Raw genomic sequence first — 19673 nt, forward strand, 5'->3', positions numbered from 1 at the left:
GGCAGGGGTGCGTCCTTACACCGTTTCTTTTTACTCTGTATATAAACAATATTGAAAAGGTTTTAGTCCAAGAATGTAAAGACGTACCTGAGGTTGGTAAGCGCCCCATTCCCGCAGGATTATACGCGGACGATGCAGTCCTAATGGCACGCACCCCATTGGGACTGCAAAAGGTGGTTTCCAGCTGTGCTAATTTTATGTCTGAGAGAGGTCTCAGAATTAATTCTTCTAAGACTTTTATAATGAATTGCGGGACAGGGTGCATAAAGACAAAATCTATTTATATTGATAAAAAACGGATAGAAACGACAAAGATTTTTTCCTATCTGGGGATATTGTTTGATCGTACGGGTTCATGGGTGCAGGCTGTCAAAGCAAGGAGACTGCTATACATTAAGACACTATCTGCTCTATCTAATTTCAGCAGGAAATTGGGTAGATGCCCCACGGTGGAACTTTTAGATATCTATAAAGCGAAATGCATCAGTGTTGCTACGTATGGAGCAGGCATATGGGGATACGCGGACGTGGGTTCACTCCAGGTAGTTGAAAATATGTTTCTGAAATTCTTATTGATTGTCCCTGTAGGAACCTGGGGTCACCAGGCCCTATAGGCGGTAGCGTGGCGCGAGCCGGTCGGGCAACCAGAGGGCTATGTGTTAAGCAACCATACACCACACGCTTCTCATGGACTAGAGTCACACACAATAAGGGACGCCACACCGTTTAAATTATGCAAATACTTCAAGTTTATCCAAGTATAGCTGGTCAGATGCAGTTCAGGAAATAACAAGGTAATACATGAATCATAATACCGTTGTGACATTACATTCGACACTCTGGGTGATATCTATGCAGTGCCTAACCTTGTTCTAGCGCCGTGCGCGCTTACGTAAAGTCTTTCCCTGAACCGGCCGTCTAACTAAGCGTAATACTTGAAAGGGGACACATTGGGTTCACTAACATGACGCCTGTAGAACTGAGCGCTCCTCGTGATCAAGGGCCCCTAGTACTGTGAAGCAAGGCATATAAACATAGCGCTACGCGCAATCAGTTGCATGTGGATACGTTTGCGTAGAACATTTAATACATCGCGTGACTCGTAATCAGTCGCATGTCATTACCTTTGAGCAGAACATGTAACACAGTGCGCTACTCGCATTCCTTGGCATGTAATTACTTTCGAGCAGAGCATATAACACAATGCGCTACTCGCATTCCTGGGCATGTAACTACTTTCGAGCAGAGCATATAACACAATGCGCTACTCCCATTCCTTGGCATGTAATTACTTTCGAGCAGAACATGTAACACAGTGCGCTACCCGCATTCCTTGGCATGTAATTACTTTCGAGCAGAACATGTAACACAGTGCGCTACTCGCATTCCTTGGCATGTAATTACTTTCGAGCAGAGCATATAACACAATGCGCTACTCGCATTCCTTGGCATGTAATTACTTTCGAGCAGAGCATATAACACAATGCGCTACTCGCATTCCTTGGCATGTAGTTACTTTCGAGCAGAGCATATAACACAATGCGCTACTCGCATTCCTTGGCATATAGTTACTTTCGAGCAGAGCATATACCACATGGGGTTACTCGCCATCCCGGTCCCTCCGGCTGAGGAAGCAGAGTCGGTGGCGTGAAGCGCCACACGAGAGTAATGTCTGTCAGTACTTTGAACGGCTTCCAGCGGGGAAGATTACTGGACTTGAGGAGCGAGTCCCTATGCTCCGGTGCAGTTCACAGAGCACCGCGCTCAGTAACACAGGAGGGGGGACACGGACAGGATCCCTCGGCGGGGTCTCTCCGTCGCGCAAGCAGGGGAGGGGATTCCCACGGAGGGGACAACCCGGGCCAAGTGCGGTGTGGTTTCCAGACCAGCAGGGGGCGCACCAGGGGGGATCTCGGCCTCTGGGCTTACCTCCGTCTCGGCGTCAGCAGGCGTCCATCTTCACGACGTTGGGGGAACTCGGCCCCGACCTTGCGCTTCTCCTCACACGGCTGCGACGGCAGCGACGGGGCCCCGGACTTCGCCTGGGCCTCGCGACACAGCAGGGCACTCTCCCAGGCCTCCAGGCCGCGGCGGTGAGCGCGCTGGCTTCGTCGTCGCCGGGGGGGGCTCAAATTAAGGATGGGGATATGGTGCTCAGCGGAGCACGCTGCCGGGGGTCCCAGACCAGGGCAGGGAGCGCGGGGGTCACAGCGCTAGTACCTGGTCGATCCCCGGTGGCTTGGCAATCGGCTTAGTATTTTGTTCACTAGGGTAGCTTGGACACGCAGTCTCAGCTCTGGCATTCAAGGCTTACAGCTCGCTCTTGTCATGCAGTCTCAGTTCTTAAAGTTAGGTTTCAGTTCTCAGTTGACAGATGAAGTCTTTTGGCGCAGATGTATCTGGCGCCCTTAAGGGGTTCTGTTACAGGGGTAGGGATGGAGAGGGCGACTAGGTCCTTCCTAGTCAGGCTGGCAGAGAGTCTCTGGGTCCTCCTACTACTGGGCAAGATCAGTGGGATTCACAGGGCACCTCACTCACTTAAGAGGCAGTACCTAAATCCTGTCACTCTCAGAGGCATAAGTCCCTGGCTAGGCCCTACCGCCTACACTCCTGGTGGATTCTTCCAGCTCTGCTTCACCCCAATGGCCAACTCACCACTAAAGTTTCCCTCCCACTCTTAAGTAGCCCTAGGTCAGGTGACCTCTAGCCAAGGCGGCAAAAGTAAAACCCCACCTCCCTTCTAGAAGGTTCCAGCTTCTTCCAGGAGCTTCCCCACTCTAACTATGGGACAAAAAGGCGGGCTGGTATCGCAACATTGTTGTGGGTCCCAGCCAGCTCCTGGCAGCTAGGGTGCTACTATGAAAAACGACCACCCTGCAGTAGCAGGGGTCTGTGGCAGCCATCTTGGGAGAAGTAAGCACCTGCACCTTAACACTGCAAAAACGAAGAAAATGAGGGAAAAAGGGCCAAGTCCAACAGTCCCTAATAGTAATTCCTCCTTTGTGTGCCACACTGAATTAGGACTGGTATATTTGGAAGATATTATAAGGATTCAACCAGTCCTATTGTGGCACAGGATATGGATAACAGAGGAGACAAATTTTAACAGGAGAGTTTTAGAAGATTGTAGGGGCCTGGACGGGGCATTAAGGATTGGATGGTTAGCATATGTTAAATCATTTTTATATAATATAGGACTTCATGAATTTTATGATAAACCGCTAACTATGGTCGGGAAGAGCAGGAAAGATTAAAAGAATACTTGTTTGAATTACCTGTCAGAACAGAGACTGAGTACTGAGCTGAATAAATCCTCGGTCCAGGCACACACTCTCATATTAACAACTTTTAGTCTCCAACCGTACCTACGCCTGTCCATGACTGACTACGATCGATTTTTACTTGTGCGTTTTCGCCTGGGTACTTTCTATAGATTAATAACTCTCCCTGTTGCTAATGACTGGTCTAAACAGCTATTCAAATGCCCGTGTGATGACACCTCTGACCAGTCTACAATACACGTGCTATTCTTTTGTAAATTCTATATCCTGCAGAGAAAAATATGGATAGTCCCTGTTCTAAAAGAATTGGGTATGAGAGCCTGTCGCCCAGCTTTTTTGGCACTCCAACAATTAGAGACAATTTTTATTGTAGCTTCTGTAACGACTTAAAAAAAAAATGTTTTTAGATCTAAGAAATCGATTCTAATGTGATAATAAGCAAATGAAATTAAGCCTACATATCTACTCCTTTGTCTTTTATGTAGTTTTTTTATCATGCATTTTAATGTATAAATGATTTTGTATGTGCTTTTATGGTTATATTTCCTGTGTAACCGAATAAAGTATTATTGTATTGTACTAAGCAAAGCAAACCACCCCTCACAGCTACTAATATAAGACAATGGCACGGACAATAACTTCTCACTTTTATGGGTCACGGAGGGAAGTAGTCCAAACACCCAACATTTTGTCATGTTAGATGCATTATGTGTCTGGTGCAACATTTGTATAAACGCATTATCCTTTTAAGACTTTTGGTGTTCCCCTTTGTGAGGTGCCAAAGTTACAAACATATGTGCAGGGGGAGCAGGTGTTGTACCAATCAAGGAATGCACAGGTTATGTTTCTCCAAGAAACCATATTATTCCTAGCATTGCTATGAAAAAAATCAGGACAATTGGCATAAAAACTATTTTACTCCTTCTCGACCAACAAGGCCAACCAACCCCATTCTCCTCCAAACGTGGTGCTGCAAAAGGCTGTTCCTCCTCTACAGTTGGGCGGCCGAAGGGATACATAGTGATGAAAAGAGGAAAACACAATGCAAGGGTGGCAATGACAAGGAAATAATAGGATGGGAAAAGACTTCCCAGCGTCCTTCTGAGCCTCGCTGACAGACTCCTATTGTTCATCTACGGTGGGGCAGCATGATCGCGGCCCGTTGAAGGAATCCCACGTCAGCCAGGGTAGAGGAACCCCCTTTTCGGGAAGACACCCTCAGCTTATCCTGTTCAGTATCTCGGACAATGCACCAATCTCCCTTTCCATAAGCTATCGTTGGTACCATGGACAGGGTAAATACACCCTATTTTTTATCCATGCAGTCCATCCCCACTAATCTGACTTTTGCTTTGGTGCACTGTCCCTCTGTCGGGGGCGCAAATTGTACCTAGCTACTCTGGGCACAGAGTAGTCAGTGAACAAGGGCTCAAATTCAGAGACTGGGACTCAAGCACTTGTGGGTCAGGTGGAGGAGAATCCTGGCTGGCCCATACTTCTGGGGGGACCGCTTCATTCAACACTGCATAGTTCTCCTCATCAGTTTGCACCCACGTCAGTCGGGCATCCGTCTCGTGGTCACATATGCCATCGATCACCCACTTGTCATAGGGGAGAAGCAACGGTACCTTGCAGCAGTGGTCTGAATGTATCCAGTTCTTCCGACCGGTCACTTTCACAGCACTTCTGGTGGCAAGAGGTACCTGCAGAGACCCTTTACAACAGGGCTCCAGGCTCCCCGTCTCTGGAAGTGCAGTACGAGGACAAAGTCGCCAGGTCGGATGGTATGCCCGGGCCCCTCTGTCAATGTCTCTTGTATCTGTTGATGAATAGAACGCAAAGTTTTAGTGAATTCATAAAGATTATCCACTAACAAAGGATGCTCAGTGTTGGAAAAGTGCTTTGGTCGTGGGACGCCCCAAACATTTGCGGGGTGGCCAAACACGACCTCATATGGGGACAATCCTGTCCTAGTATGAGCCGTAGCCCTAGTTGACAGACGGGCCTAACGGTAGAGCATCTGGCCACTTCAGTCCTGTGCTTTCCTGAATTTTTGCCAGTTTCAGTTTGAGAGTACTGTTGTACTTCTCATCCAAACCTGCTGACTGGGGGTGGTGTGCAGCGTGAAACTTCTGTCTAATGTGTACCCCATTACACACCAACTGGATGACTTTTGAATTGAAGTGACTGCCATTGTCACTCCAAATCAAACGAGGCAAACCAAAGCGGGGAAAGAACTCCTTCAGGAGGGCTTTCGGTGTCGCCAAAGCTGTATTCTCCTTTGTGGGGTAAGCCTCAACCCATTTACTGAATGCACAGACAACCACCAACACGTATTTCAAATTGTTAACCCGCTCCATCTCGATATAGTCCATCTGAAGGACCTCAAAAGGGAAAGAAGGGGGAGCGAAATTGCCAGGGGCTGTTGGAGTGCCTTTCCCAGGATTGTACATCATGCATATGATACAATATTTAACCAAATAAGCGGCTATTTTCAGGATGTTATCCTTCTGCCACACGAGGTCTAATAGTTTGTATATGCCCTTGGACATAGGCACCCCGTAAAGTCCACCTTTGCTTTCCTGACTTATCCGTCCAGCACCCATCTTCGTCTAAACATGCTGTGCCTTCCTGCCATACTGCTAGCTCCTCAATCGTCGCCTCACTCTGTAGTTCTTTTACACTATCCAGTGTATCCTCAAACATAGTAACTTCGGGTACCCATCTAGCAAGACCTGCCACAAACATTCTTTTCATTTTTGTTCGAGCTGTCTCCTTAGCTGTTAGATCTGCAAATGCATTTCCCCTACCCACATCATCAGTAATTGCCTTGTGGACGCTTGCACTTCACAATTGCTATCTCTTTGCGAAGTGTCAGAGCTGACAAAAGCATGTGTATCAATGGGCCATTCTGGATCTTTAAACCGTGTAAAGTCAGGAATCCTCTCTCCACCCAGAGCCACCCAAAATTGTGGGCAACTCTAAAGGCGTACTGACTGTCAGTATAATTATTGACAGTCAGTCCCTCACTCAACTCACAGTCTCGAAGAAGGGCAACTAACTGCAGGTTGGGCCGATTGATAGGGAAATCATGATGTCTTGGCTACTGTGTGTAGGGTAGTTATGGCATATGCCGCAGTTGTTATGCCATCCAGTAATTTGAAACGAGCCATCGACATATAGCTCCCCTTGGGGTTCAGATAGGGGAACATCAGTCAGGTCTACCCTTCCCTTCGTCTCCACATAAGTCCGAAAAACACAATCATGCATGTCTATTCTCTGACTTTCAGAAGGGAGGGGTAGTACCGTGGCTGAGTTTAGGCTTGGCAGTTCGGGCTGGACTGTTCCCATGAGGCACAGGGTCAGACTGATTTGCATATGGCCATGTCTGAACTGGGGTGGCAGAGTGGGCTAAAGAACGGTGATGGATTAAACCCAGATCAGTTGACTGGGGGTGAGTGCTTGCAATGTTCAACACTCCGTCCATCATTTCCTTTGGTTTTTGCTGAGTTTAGGGTGGCACATCTTTTGATGGTGACGTGTGGTGCGAATAGGGTCAGCTCATAGCCAGTCAGACGTGCACTGGTAAGGTGCTGCGTCTTTGTTCACCTCAAAAGGGTATCCACAGCATGAGGTACCTTAACTGTGAGATCAGTATCAAGGACGAGCCCTGCCAATTGTCGGATAGAAACAGCCACAGCCGTGACTGCTCTTAGACAGCTTGGGAGGGCTCTCGTGACGTTGTCAAGCAGAGCAGAAAGATGAGCACACGGCCTCTGCTTACCTCCAAAGGCTTGTGTCAGGACAGAGAGCGTGCAACCAGCCGTCTCATGTACATACAACACAAACGGCTTCTGGTAGTCAGGCGTACCAAAAGATTGTTGACATTTAGGCGTCCAGGGCAAGGGTTCATGCACGTCTTTAGTTGTTAGCTGCAGCAGCGGTTTTGTTAGTTAAGAAAAGTTAGGAATCCAGTGCCGACAAAACGAAGTAATGCTTATGAAAGCTCGCACATCCCTTTGAGTCTTAGGGATGGGCATTTTAACAATAGCACTAATGCTTTCAGGTGTTAGTCTCCTTCCCTCCTTCGACAGTAGTTGACCTAGGTAGGTGACCTCCTGTCGACAATATTGAAACTTTGAAATAGACACTTTAAGTCCGTGCCATGCCAAATGTAGCAATAATTTGACCGTTGCATCTTTGCAACCTTCTTCAGTGTCAGAAGCGATCAAGAAGTTGTCCACATACTACAGTAACACATTACCTGAGGGAAGTGTGAGGGAATCCAATTGACCTTTTAAAGCTTGACTATATATGCTAGAGCTGTCAGTATAGCCCTGAGGAGTGCCACAGAATCAAAAATGTCTGCCGGCCAGGGCAAATCCAAAGAGGTGCCTGCTATCAGGATGAATGGGAATGCTAAAGAAAACATTTTTTAAATCAATCACAGAAAATAATTTGGCAGTGGAAGGAATCATCTTAAGAAGGGCAGTGAAGTCGGGGACCACTGGGAACTGAGGGACCACTATTTTGTTTTCCTCTCGCAGATCAATCACAAAATGATAAGACATCCGGATGATCGTCAGAGGAACTCGAAGGTGCCCTCTTAAGAATAGTAAGAATAGGGCTATTGCACACGTTCGCAGTCGTCTTCAACAACCCCGGACTTGATCAAGTCCTGTATAATCTGTAAGAGAGCTCGCTCCCCTGCTTGGGGTATTTTGTACTGGGGAATACGAGGCAGGTCAGCGTTGTCCTTGACTTTAATAGAGACTGGAGGTATCCATAACAGTCCTACATCAGTATCGCCTGTAGCCCACAAAGTAGTTGGCCCATCTTTAAACTCAGGGGGAATGCGTTCATCTTTGGACAAACACTGCTTGGAACTCACCACATTGGGTCCTATTGTCATATAGACACCATCCGGGGAGCAAGAAATGGTCGCATGCAACCTCTTTAACAAATCTAGACCCATCAAATTTTCTCCACAATGGGATGTCAAAAGAAAGGCCGAGTCTACAGTAAAGGGACCAATAATGAAGGCAAGGGGCTTGGAAATGGGGATCAAAACCGGTGTACCTGAAAAACCTACCAAAACATTATTTTGGCTGGACAGGGCTGTCCCGGGAATCAGTGAACGAGAAACAGAGCTATTCATTGTGCCTGTATCCACCAAGAATTGCTTAGCTGAGACCTGTAAGTCAGCAGTAACATAAGGTCCACGCTGATCTACAGGTATCTGAACTGGTCCCTCGCCCTGACCCTGGCTGTCCTAACCATGAGTCAACCCAGTCACTTCATCCAAATCATAGTCATCATGATAGTACTGTTGGCCCCGAGGATCATCGAAATAGTTCGATCAGAGCGACCCTGCTGTTCCTCATTTTCCTGGCCTCCGTCATGACCACCTGCTCCACGACCTCGTCCACGAGAACTCCGTCCTCTAGGGGCCGCAACCTTTTGGAACAACGTCGGGCATTCCCTCCTCCTTACAATATGCACACTGGTTTAACCCCAAAGTCGCCACATTTTTGCAAGTGCGGGGCAGCTGTTGGGCCGAACCAGTGCCATGTCCTCTCCCGGTCCCTCGAGATACCTGCTGAATCAACACCTTCGTCTTCAACTCCTTATTTTTCTTCTCCACCTTTTTCTCTTCGTTCTTTCTATGCTCCTAATACTGGGCCATACTCAAGATCACTGATGGGGAGGAGGCAGTCCAAGTGCTCTCCGAAGCCTGTAAACAAGTTGCGATCTCAGGAAGCAGGTTCATAACAAATCTGTTAATGAACAGTTGGACGCCTCCCTCCATTGACAAATCCTGTCCACTGAAGTCCAAAAACACACCTTCAAACCTAGTTAAAAAATCAGATACACTTTCATCTTTCTGCTGGCGAAATGCTGTTAACGTGTCCCAATTTACTCTTCTAGGTGGAATTAGAGAGTACATGTAGGTAATAATTCGACCTGGCAAAGCTAGTATCTCAGCCTTAGGCTTCTCGCCAGGCTTCCTCTCTTTATCCCATGCCCTGATCTCATCCCAAGTGCCACCGAACTCCACAACGTGGTCCTGCGTATCCATCTGCCGCCAAATATCAACGGGCACCAATAAACCAAAAAACCTCTCAATGTCTGCTAACGTCATCACAGTCGGCGACGCTACCTCTGTTAATTCTTTATAGTATGCAGTGCAGCCTGATCAGCTACCATATTTTTCTCTACATTGCCCACATCAGATCGAATCAGCACCCACCCCATTCGCTCACGTGCATTTGCCCAGTCCCCCTCGACCAGTCCACGCACCGGCGTCCCAATACTGAGCAATGTTGGGAAAGACATATTCGAGGAAGACACGATAGAGGAAGGAGCAGGCACTAAAGTTATTAATGGCTGCATTGAGGGTGAAAGGGATGGAGAAAGAGTGTAAGCTGAAACAACAGGCGTAGCAGGGAGACTTGCAGTCGTGGGGCATTGGGAGGTGGAGGTCATGCGCCTAACAGCTCTTCCACGAATGCATCGCCTTCCTCTCGGGCAACTTAGGACTTGTCACATTGCAACCTAAACTTTCAGTCAGCACAATCTATACCTTTTTCCACCTTCTCTCTATCATACGATACTGCTTTCTGAGTCACTGTGAGGAAATATGAATTTTGTGATCAGTTATGTCCCCTATCGTAGACCCCAACGGCTCCATGTACATGCTACACGTACATGTATGTTCCCTCTTGCTCCAGTTTTGAAGACGCAAATATATGTGCGTCCACCGTCAACATGTCCTCTTTCAGATCCACTATGAATGGGTCAGATATTCCTTTTCTAAGTATGAAAGGCCACCGACTTTATGTGGTTCACTTTCCACATTTTTACAGATTCAGGCGAGTAGGCCCGAATTCTGTCACCAAGCCTTTTCCTGCCTTCTGCCTCTGAAAGCTCCAGTCTGAGCCTGCATCTGTGACCATGAACTTTGTCTTACTCCCTGCGCGGCTAACGGTGCCTGATCCAGCCCGTAGCCTGCCAGAAAACTGTATTTCACCTTCAAGATTATCTCCTCCGCCCCTCATCCGATGCATTCCTGTCTAGCAGTTTAGGTAAACATTCCTCCAGCTACCGTGCAAAAGGGCCAGGCCTCGCTGTCCTCATGCAAGTAATTCATAAACCCTGTTACCATGGAATATTCCTACCCCCTCGCATCTAGTGTAGACACTTAGACGCTTGTACACGCACTAACAGTCAGTATAGTCAGTATAGAATAAGATTCTATCCTAAGAGACCTCTCTTTTTGGATAACACAGTTCTTTAAACATAGGATATTAGATATGATTTGGGATTAGGTTGACATAACCCCAGACTTCTGTCTCCACATGTAGAGCTAAATGTCAAGTCCCATTCTCTTCCTAGTTGCACGTCAAATCACACGTCATGCTGCTGCGCGCGCATCTCTGCCAAGTATTTTTGCTGACATTGCGAAATTCTTTCATGGAACCACCCATTTGTGACATCATACCTAATGACGTTCTTTAGTTACGCCTAGTTACACCCATTCTAGTTACGCATGTATGTCTTTATCTCTGTTATCAACTGTTACGCCTCCTGCATCTGTTTCACTGTAATGCCTATTCTATAAAAATGATTACCTGTCAATAATGTATGGCCCTTCACTTCCTGAACCTACGTGGTGATGGAATATGAAGCCCACAATTCGAATTGTTATTGGAATAAAGCCCGTTCCGAATCTCTAATACCACGGATTCTGCCTCTTATTTTACTGAGCTATTCTTATTAATTTTCCGCATCAAATTAAGTACCGGTAATTAAATTATTTACCACATAAATGGCGCCCGAACAGGGACACTTTCTCATCTCACGCGCCGGAGGTGCGTTGCAGGCCCGGTCTCCTGCCACAGCTGGACGGACAACAACGCGTACCCACAGGATTTCCTGTATCTCCCTCCTGCCGAGCGGGGGTAACTGAGGCTGCGATCAACACCCAGACGAGGCGGTGAGAAGTGCGAAGTATCCCGACCAGAGCCTAGCTGAGAGAGCAAGATCCGAGGTATACAGAGGCCCACCAGGTTCCGAAGTTCCGAAGTTTCGAGTCGAGTCCAGTCTGGTCCAAGTCCAGTTCAGTTCAGTTCCGAGGCCTTCCGTTCCGAGCTACCCGGTGAGTACCATTGCCGGGGAGGCGTTCTGACGTGCACATAGGTTGTGCCGGTCAAGACGGGTTTGGGTATACAAATCCGGTCTGCACTGTTTCAGCAGTGTATCTGTACTGTTTAGCAGTATATCTAGTATGTCTAGTATATAATTCAGAATTACCTAGTTAGTGCCGAGTATTATGCTTAGTGACTAGTTCCCTAAATGGCCATCATTGTTGTTCATTAAATGTTAAATGTTAAATGTTTTAAATACGTACTGCATATTGTGGTGTGAATGACTGTTCATTATTGTGTTTTGTTGTATTAAACGTGTTCAAAATTAGGTATCAGATCAGTTCTCAATATGCCGCTCTTTTCGAAATTAAGACAGATCAAAACTAGAAAAGGGGTACTCGAAGAAGCTGTTCCCATTCCTCCTAGGGACACTCCAGGGTACTTCATGTATCATAAACATGGCCTAGACGCCATATTATTTCTTGATTTATGGGTAGACTACACCAAGGAATTACCAGAAAGTCAGAGGTGGCCCGCAGCTGGGACCTGGGATGCAGATTGCATCATGAAAGTAGAGGAAGAATTATGGAAAAAGAAAGCTAGACAATCACAGAAAGATGCCATTGAGTTATGGCGTAAAGAATGATATAGACGTACAGAAAAAGCACTCAGGCATGAAGAGAAAAGTAAGGAGAATTCAAATAAAGTCCGAGAAAATCTATTAATTGAAGAAGGTACCCGAGCAAAATCAGAACAAGTAGACAGACAAAGAAATGCCCTTATGAATGGTATGTATCCTCTTCTGGCCGAAGGGTTACCTAAGGCTACTCCGGAGATACCAAAAGACTTGCCACCTCCATTGTTTCCGATAAAAGCACATCCCAAAGGGCATCCCAGAACCGCAGAAGATGTTTTCCTTTCCTCTTATTTAGACGACGCAGCTCCCGAGTATGCTAATACTGCACCACATAGACCGCCTACCGAGGGGGTTCAACACCAAGACCCTCCGTCTGTACCTCCGCAACAACAAACTCCGACACAAGTTCCGGCAAGCACATCTGTTTCTACAGCTGTACCCACACCTATGGTTGCTATATCACGTTCAACGAATCCTTTCACATCCAGCACCCCAGGCGGTGCTACAGGAGGTACAACAAACATTTTTTCCACGCCACCCAGAGTAAATAAACTTTCCTTTCAAGAATTAGCCCACCAACGTACGCCCAAACTAGTAACTCCCGACATGCTTAAGGAACTTCTAGTAGATTGTAGATATGACCCTGTGCCCGGCAAAGAGGACGAAATGCTGCTGGCATCATTACGTATCCGACGAGCTGCAATATATTTAGGGAGGCTACCAGGAATGACTACACATTTAGAAAATATATATCACTTTGTCCAGTCAGGGCGAGATTCTGAAAGTATTAATAGAGCCATGGAGTACCAGAAAGTGGAGATACAGGGGGAACTGTTACGTTTCCTCATAAATTGTGTGATCAGAAATCAAGACCGACCGGGGGTAAATCCGGAAGAAATGCGAATTCTTACCACATGGAGTCGGAATATATCAGAGGGGAGACATGATAGACTATTAAGTATAGTAGCTATGTGCCGAAAGATCCGCAAAGAAGTAGAACGAATACACGAAGAAAGATTAGCGGTAGACCAGCCTGAACAAAACGAGGAGGAGGAAGAATTAGAACTGCCCACAGGACAGTTAGAAACCATGGCCTATGTAGGTAGAGGAAGATCTTGTAATAATACTAGATGCTTTACTGATCCGATACGTCCGATACGTCCAGATAATAACAGAAATTTCCAAACCCCTATAATAAATATAAGGTCCCCTGAACATTCGTTCCAAGCCGCTGACAAATTACTCCGAGAACGAAGGGGTTATCATATACTCGATTCTATGGACGAACAAGAATTAGCCAGGTCAGCCGTTCACTGGGTTGACAGTCCCGGAAAATATAGTGATGATACACTAGCGCACACGTTTTTGAACCTCACCCCAGATGAACAGCGTTTAGCTGGTATCTACATGATTCAACAACTCCTTATATTATATAAAAGCCAACACTCCGATCCTGGTCCCTTACCTGATATATTGACTGAATTACTCACGAATAAATGGAGAGGTTCAGGTACTGAGTTAATTAGAGAAATACTAGAATCCAGAAAGCAGTACATTCTTTTTGTATGCCCCGAACATGTCTCACTGCCCATCAAGGAAAGAACGACGTATTATATGGATAGACAGAATCCCTTACGCGAAGTCCACCCGATAAAAGGTGATGACAATCAGTTTAAACGTGTGTTTGTATACACACCCATATCTAAAATGGAACTATTAGAAATGAAGAAAGTGGTACCCAGTCATGACAAAGACCCAGCGGGTTTCCACCGTGAAATTAAAGACATGTTGTTCATGGGAGAGTATACCTATCCCGACATTATGAAAATATTAAAGGTATTAATGCCTGCGGGCATTTACGAAAAACTCAAAGAAAAGGATTGGGAGGTGGGAGACCAAAAGATAGATTGGACAGCATTAGAAAACGAATTAACAGCTCGAGGTCCAGGTTTAGGGCTTGGGGAAAAGACCAAAATACTACCAGGTTTATTAGTACAGGTACTGCCACGTTTATTAACTACGAAAAAGGAAGACTGGGGTGCAATCTCAGCCTGTAAACAAAAGCAAGATGAAGACACTAGTGACTTCTATGCCCGATTCGAAAAATGTTTTGGTATAAATAGTGGAATAAAAGCAAGTAGCGAATCGTATCCACATCTGTTTGTGACAAAATTAGTTGAAAATTCCTTGCCCCAAGTTAAGAATAGAGTATTGAAATTCGAGAGTACCTGGCAAGGTAACACTCCGTCACAAATGTTACAAATGCTACAGTACCATCACAATAGAATTAGAGAGGAACAAGAACATGAACAAAGACGCATGAAAGACACGAAAATGAAAATGCTAGTTTCCCAGACAGTTCCAGCTGACGGTCATAAAAAGGGTATGACACAGTCCAGTGATTCAGCAGGGTCTGTAAAAGGGACATGCAACTATTGTAAACAGCCAGGTCATTATATACACGATTGTCCAGTCTTAAAACATAATATCGCCATAGGTATTACAAAAGAAAGACCACGGCCACTTAGACAGGATCAGAACCAACAAGGAGCCCCGCAGCATGCACAGTCCATGCCAGCTCCGCAACAGTCTATGCCAGCTCCACCACCGCAGCCTATTGCTGCCACACAAACAACGACACGACAGATGTACCAGACCGCACAGTATGACTATCCTGATTATCAACGATACTCATGAAACAGCCTAGATAGGGAAGTTGGCTTACCCCTTATCGAGGTCCCTGTAGATCAAGAAGGACCTTATGTACACAGTGAACTATTAGGCCAAGATAGAAATTTTTTACTTGATACAGGGGCAAGCCGAACAACCATAAAACGTAGTGAAGTTCCAGGGGCACCCCTCTCAGGCTCACAGAATATTTCCCTTGGTTTTTCAGGAAAACCTATCATTAACGAAGTATCACAGCCTCTTCCACTTACGATTGGTCCCTTGACACGAACTACAGATTTATTGCTTACTAAATCATGTCCAGAAAACCTGTTAGGTATAAAAACATTGAAAGCTCTAGGAGCTATAATATGTTGTTCTCCGGAAGGAGTAAGATTGTTTTTACGTGATTTCAAAGGGCACTATGTGTCCCGAGACATGGATCACCGACTGCAGACTTTACCCATACATTTATGGGCACAAGGCCCTACAGATGTTGGTTGCATGAACATTACACCATATCGAGTCACACTAAAGACAGGAGTGGTACTACCACGAATGCGACAATACAAGTTACCCCCAGATGCTGTAGTGGCTTTACTGCAAATCATTGACGAGCTTATTACCCAAGGAGTGGTTGTGGAAACCGACTCCAATATATGTAATTCCCCGATAATTCCGATTCTTAAACGAACTGATCCAAAAGCCCCGCCAGTATATCGATTGGTTATTGATCTGCGCGAATTAAATAAATGTATTGTACCACAATATCCCGTAGTCCCAGACATTTCTTCATTACTGACAGCCATTGATTCCGAAGCAACATTCTTTACTGTAATTGATCTCAAGAATGCCTTTTTCAGCGTCCCAATAGATCCGGAAAGCCAATACTTGTTCGGATTTAGTTTAAATGGACGAAGCTTTAAATTCACACGCGCACCTCAAGGATTCACAGAAAGCCCCAGCATCTATAGCCAAGCACTGAAACGAGAACTTGACAGTATCCACATGCCAGTCAACACTGCCCTGCTTCAATATGTCGATGATCTGCTGATCACCGCTAGAAGCGAACCTGAATGTGAAAAAGCCTCACTGACGGTTTTACAATTTTTGGCCGAAAAGGGGCACAAGGTGTCCCCTTCTAAGCTGCAATTCTGTGTCCAGCGAGTTGTTTACCTTGGGCACTCGCTGTCCAAGGAGGGAAGGCAGCTTACGTCAGATCGCATCCAGTTAATTGCTAACATGCCAATACCCAAGACACAAAAGGAGGTACGGGCTTTTATAGGCCTCACTTCATATTGTAGGCAGTGGATCCCTCAGTATGCATTTCTAGCAAAACCACTCATTCAGTTGACAACACAGGAGGCAGCCACATCGACTGTCCTCCCTTGGACTCAGGAACATACACAAGCTTTTGAAAGCCTAAAGAAAGCTTTATGTCAAGCACCTGTTTTAGCAACACCATGTTACAATAAACATTTTACGCTCTTTGTTACAGAACGCGAAGGTACTGCCTTGTCAGTACTCACACAGGAACAAGCAGGATCACACAAACCATGTGCTTATTTTTCTAGTACATTAGATCCCGTAGCTCAGGCTCTGCCTGCGTGCCTGAAATCAGTGGCAGCGACAGCTTTAGCAATCAGACAAAGCGATGCCATAGTGTTAGGACATCCATTGACAGTACAAGTACCACACGCAGTAGAGGTTCTTGTGAACCGAACGCAAACACAACACTTGACTATAGCAAGACTTACCGGTTATGAACTGACATTGTTTCAGCCACACATAGAAATCAGACGTTGTAGTACATTGAATCCTGCCACACTTTTGCCAGTAAACGGAACAGACCCACTAGCACATGATTGTATTGAAGTTATTACTGTCACGACGAAACCCAGACAAGACTTGACAGACGTCCCATTGTCAGATCCAGACCTGACGTTGTATGTAGATGGTTCATGTATGAGAACAAGTACAGGAGAGCTAGTGGCCGCGTATGCAGTCACAACAGACACTGAAGTCATTGAAACATATTGCATAAATACCTTGTCAGCTCAAGCAGCAGAGCTCATCGCTCTGACACAAGCCTGTATTCAAGCCACAAATAAGAAAGTCAACATATACACTGATTCACGTTATGCATTCGGAGTTGTACATGACTTCGGCGTGCTGTGGCGAGAGAGAGGTTATTTAACTTCTCACGGTGCCCACATTCAGCACGGACCCCTCATTCATGCCTTATTAGATGCAATACATCTACCCACTGCAATATCAATTATGAAATGTAAAGCTCATACGAAAGTTACTGATATCATTTCCCAAGGCAATGATCTAGCTGACAGAACAGCTAAACAGACTGCTCAAACTCACACATCTGACATGACAAAGACAATAGTTCTGACACCAACACATTGCATGACGGTTAAGGATCCCGCTCTTGACGTAATTGACATACAGACACATGCTACACCAGATGAAATAAAGAAATGGACTGAATTAGGAGGGATCCAAACGGATCACGGATGGATGACGAAGGAAAAATCTGTATGGTTCCTTCCTGACTCTATGGTTCAAGTTATCATTAATACAATACATAGTCCAGCGCACCTAGGAGAAAAAGCTATGCTAGACAGCATTCAACACATTTGGTTCAACAAACATTTACGAGCAGCAGCTAAACAAAAAGTTCGTACCTGTATGATCTGTTGTCAGTTTAACCCAGGTAAAAGCATTCCCGTAGAACAGGGTGGATTTCAGCCTCCTGATCACCCTTTTGAAGTCCTCCAGATGGATTATATCCAGATGGAACGATGTCGAGGATTCAAATATGTTCTTGAAGTTGTCTGTGCTCTTTCCCGTTGGACAGAGGCATACCCGGTCCCAGATTACACTGCCCCGACTACTGCCAAACAGTTGGTTCGAGAATTCTTCCCACGGTACGGTTTACCACGTGTTGTCTACTCAGATAACGGCCAGCCGTTCTCATCCGAACTAATGAAACACGTTTCACTTTTGTTAGGCTATCAATGGAAATTTCACTGTGTCCGACACCCCGAGGCAGCAGGTCTCGTGGAACGACATAATCAAACTCTGAAAATTAGATTGTCCAAAATATGTAGAGAGAAAGGTGTCGAGTGGGTAGTAGCCTTACCAGTTGCACTCTTTTACATGAGAATGGTAGCGCACTCTCGAACAGGGCTATCCCCTTATGAGGTGATCTTTGGCAGACCACCAAATATGTGGGGGACGCCTATACCACGCAAAATAACTGATGTTGACTGTAATATGCTGACAGATTACCTGGCTTCCTTGATGTCTGCACTACAATCTTGTCGTTCACAGGTAGCTGCAGCCTTTCCCGACAACACCGAGGTGAAACCCCATGACGTAGTTCCCGGGGACCTGGTGTTAGTGCGGAATTTTGACCGGAAGACTCAGCTGGATCCTAGGTGGAAATCGCCTCAACTTGTACTACTCACCACGAGGACAGCCGTGAAGATCGAAGGTCGCAAAGGATGGTTACATTCAAGTCGTATCAAGAAATTTCATGGACTACCGTCTGATGTAAACGTTACACCTCGCGTGTCTTCACCGATTGACTCAAAGCTTCCTTTGGTTGAACAAAGCGATAAGGAACTATACAAACTAAAATTACGGTCTAATAAGTCAGACAATTTGATTGTTTAAGTCCTCTCCAAGGTGAATCGGTCGAATTTGTCTCTGACATGTATCCCCTAGACCTGAATAGAGAAAGAAACCGAAAGATACAGTTGAAAAAGCATGCGTACTGTAAATCACTGCGTAGTCATTGCACAGTGACGTTATTAATTTTGTTTTTCTTAAGTCTTTTAATAATCGCTGCAAGTATATTGTTGCACATATATTATCCTATTTCTAAACATGTTTACAATGTTACTGCTGAACATTCTTTTAGTGAATTACCCCCGCATGAGTTGTCCTATAGATTTGCGCTGCGCAATAACACTTTTATTAGTATGTTACATCATTCCCATCAGACTAGCAATGCTACAAATTGTTGGATATGTGGCCGACTCCCTCCCTATCAGAACTATAAGGGAATTCTGCCTCTCTTTCCATATCCGTTCACACACAATGGCTCCTGTGGAGCATGGTTTAGTTTAATTAATTCCTTAGATTCAAACTCAGTAGCTTATCAAGACAACTGGGTATGGGGAAACCTGAACTTAGTTTTGCTTAAAGTCTGCTACCCTAACAAGGAGGGACTTCCCAAAAGAACAGGAACTGATCTAGAAAATGAAGTATACGGATTAGGTAATTTTACACTTAACCTCATGATCCTGAACGTTGAATCTGAAGCTACACCAATCTTGCCCGCCATGTCCGTATTCCCAGTAAAAGGGGAACTATGTATAAGAAAGAATGGCTCCATACACATGGGCCATAGTAAATGCACCACTGTGATAAAATTCAGTGATCAAGGCAAGTCTACATTTAGAGCTTCTCGTCATTCCTACTTTATATGTGGCCAGACCGCATATATACGCCTACCTCTAGATTGGGATGGTACCTGTTACATAGCATTCCTCCTACCACCTGTTTTCCTAGCTCCTCCTGATTATCATAGAAATACTCATTTAGTACACAATAGACAGCAGAGAGATCTCCCAATCGTCGATTACACTGAAACAGCATGGGAAAAACACACAGATTTCAATAAAGGTTTCTTCCCCTATATAGGTACAGTCACTAATAGTAAGTTGATACGTAGATTAACCAGAACCCTTGAAGCAGTAGTGAACAAAACTATTTCCGCCTTAGGCAATTTAACAGAAGAGCAGTCTGCTATGCGGATTGTTGTGCTTCAAAATCGTCTTGTCCTTGACGTCATCCTAGCTGATAGGGGCGGAGCTTGTAGGGTCATCGGATCAAGTTGTTGCATTTTCATACCAGAAAATT

The sequence above is a fragment of the Triturus cristatus genome, chromosome 2_2 (genome assembly GCF_964204655.1).
Source record: "Triturus cristatus chromosome 2_2, aTriCri1.1, whole genome shotgun sequence".
Classification (NCBI taxonomy): domain Eukaryota; kingdom Metazoa; phylum Chordata; class Amphibia; order Caudata; family Salamandridae; genus Triturus; species Triturus cristatus.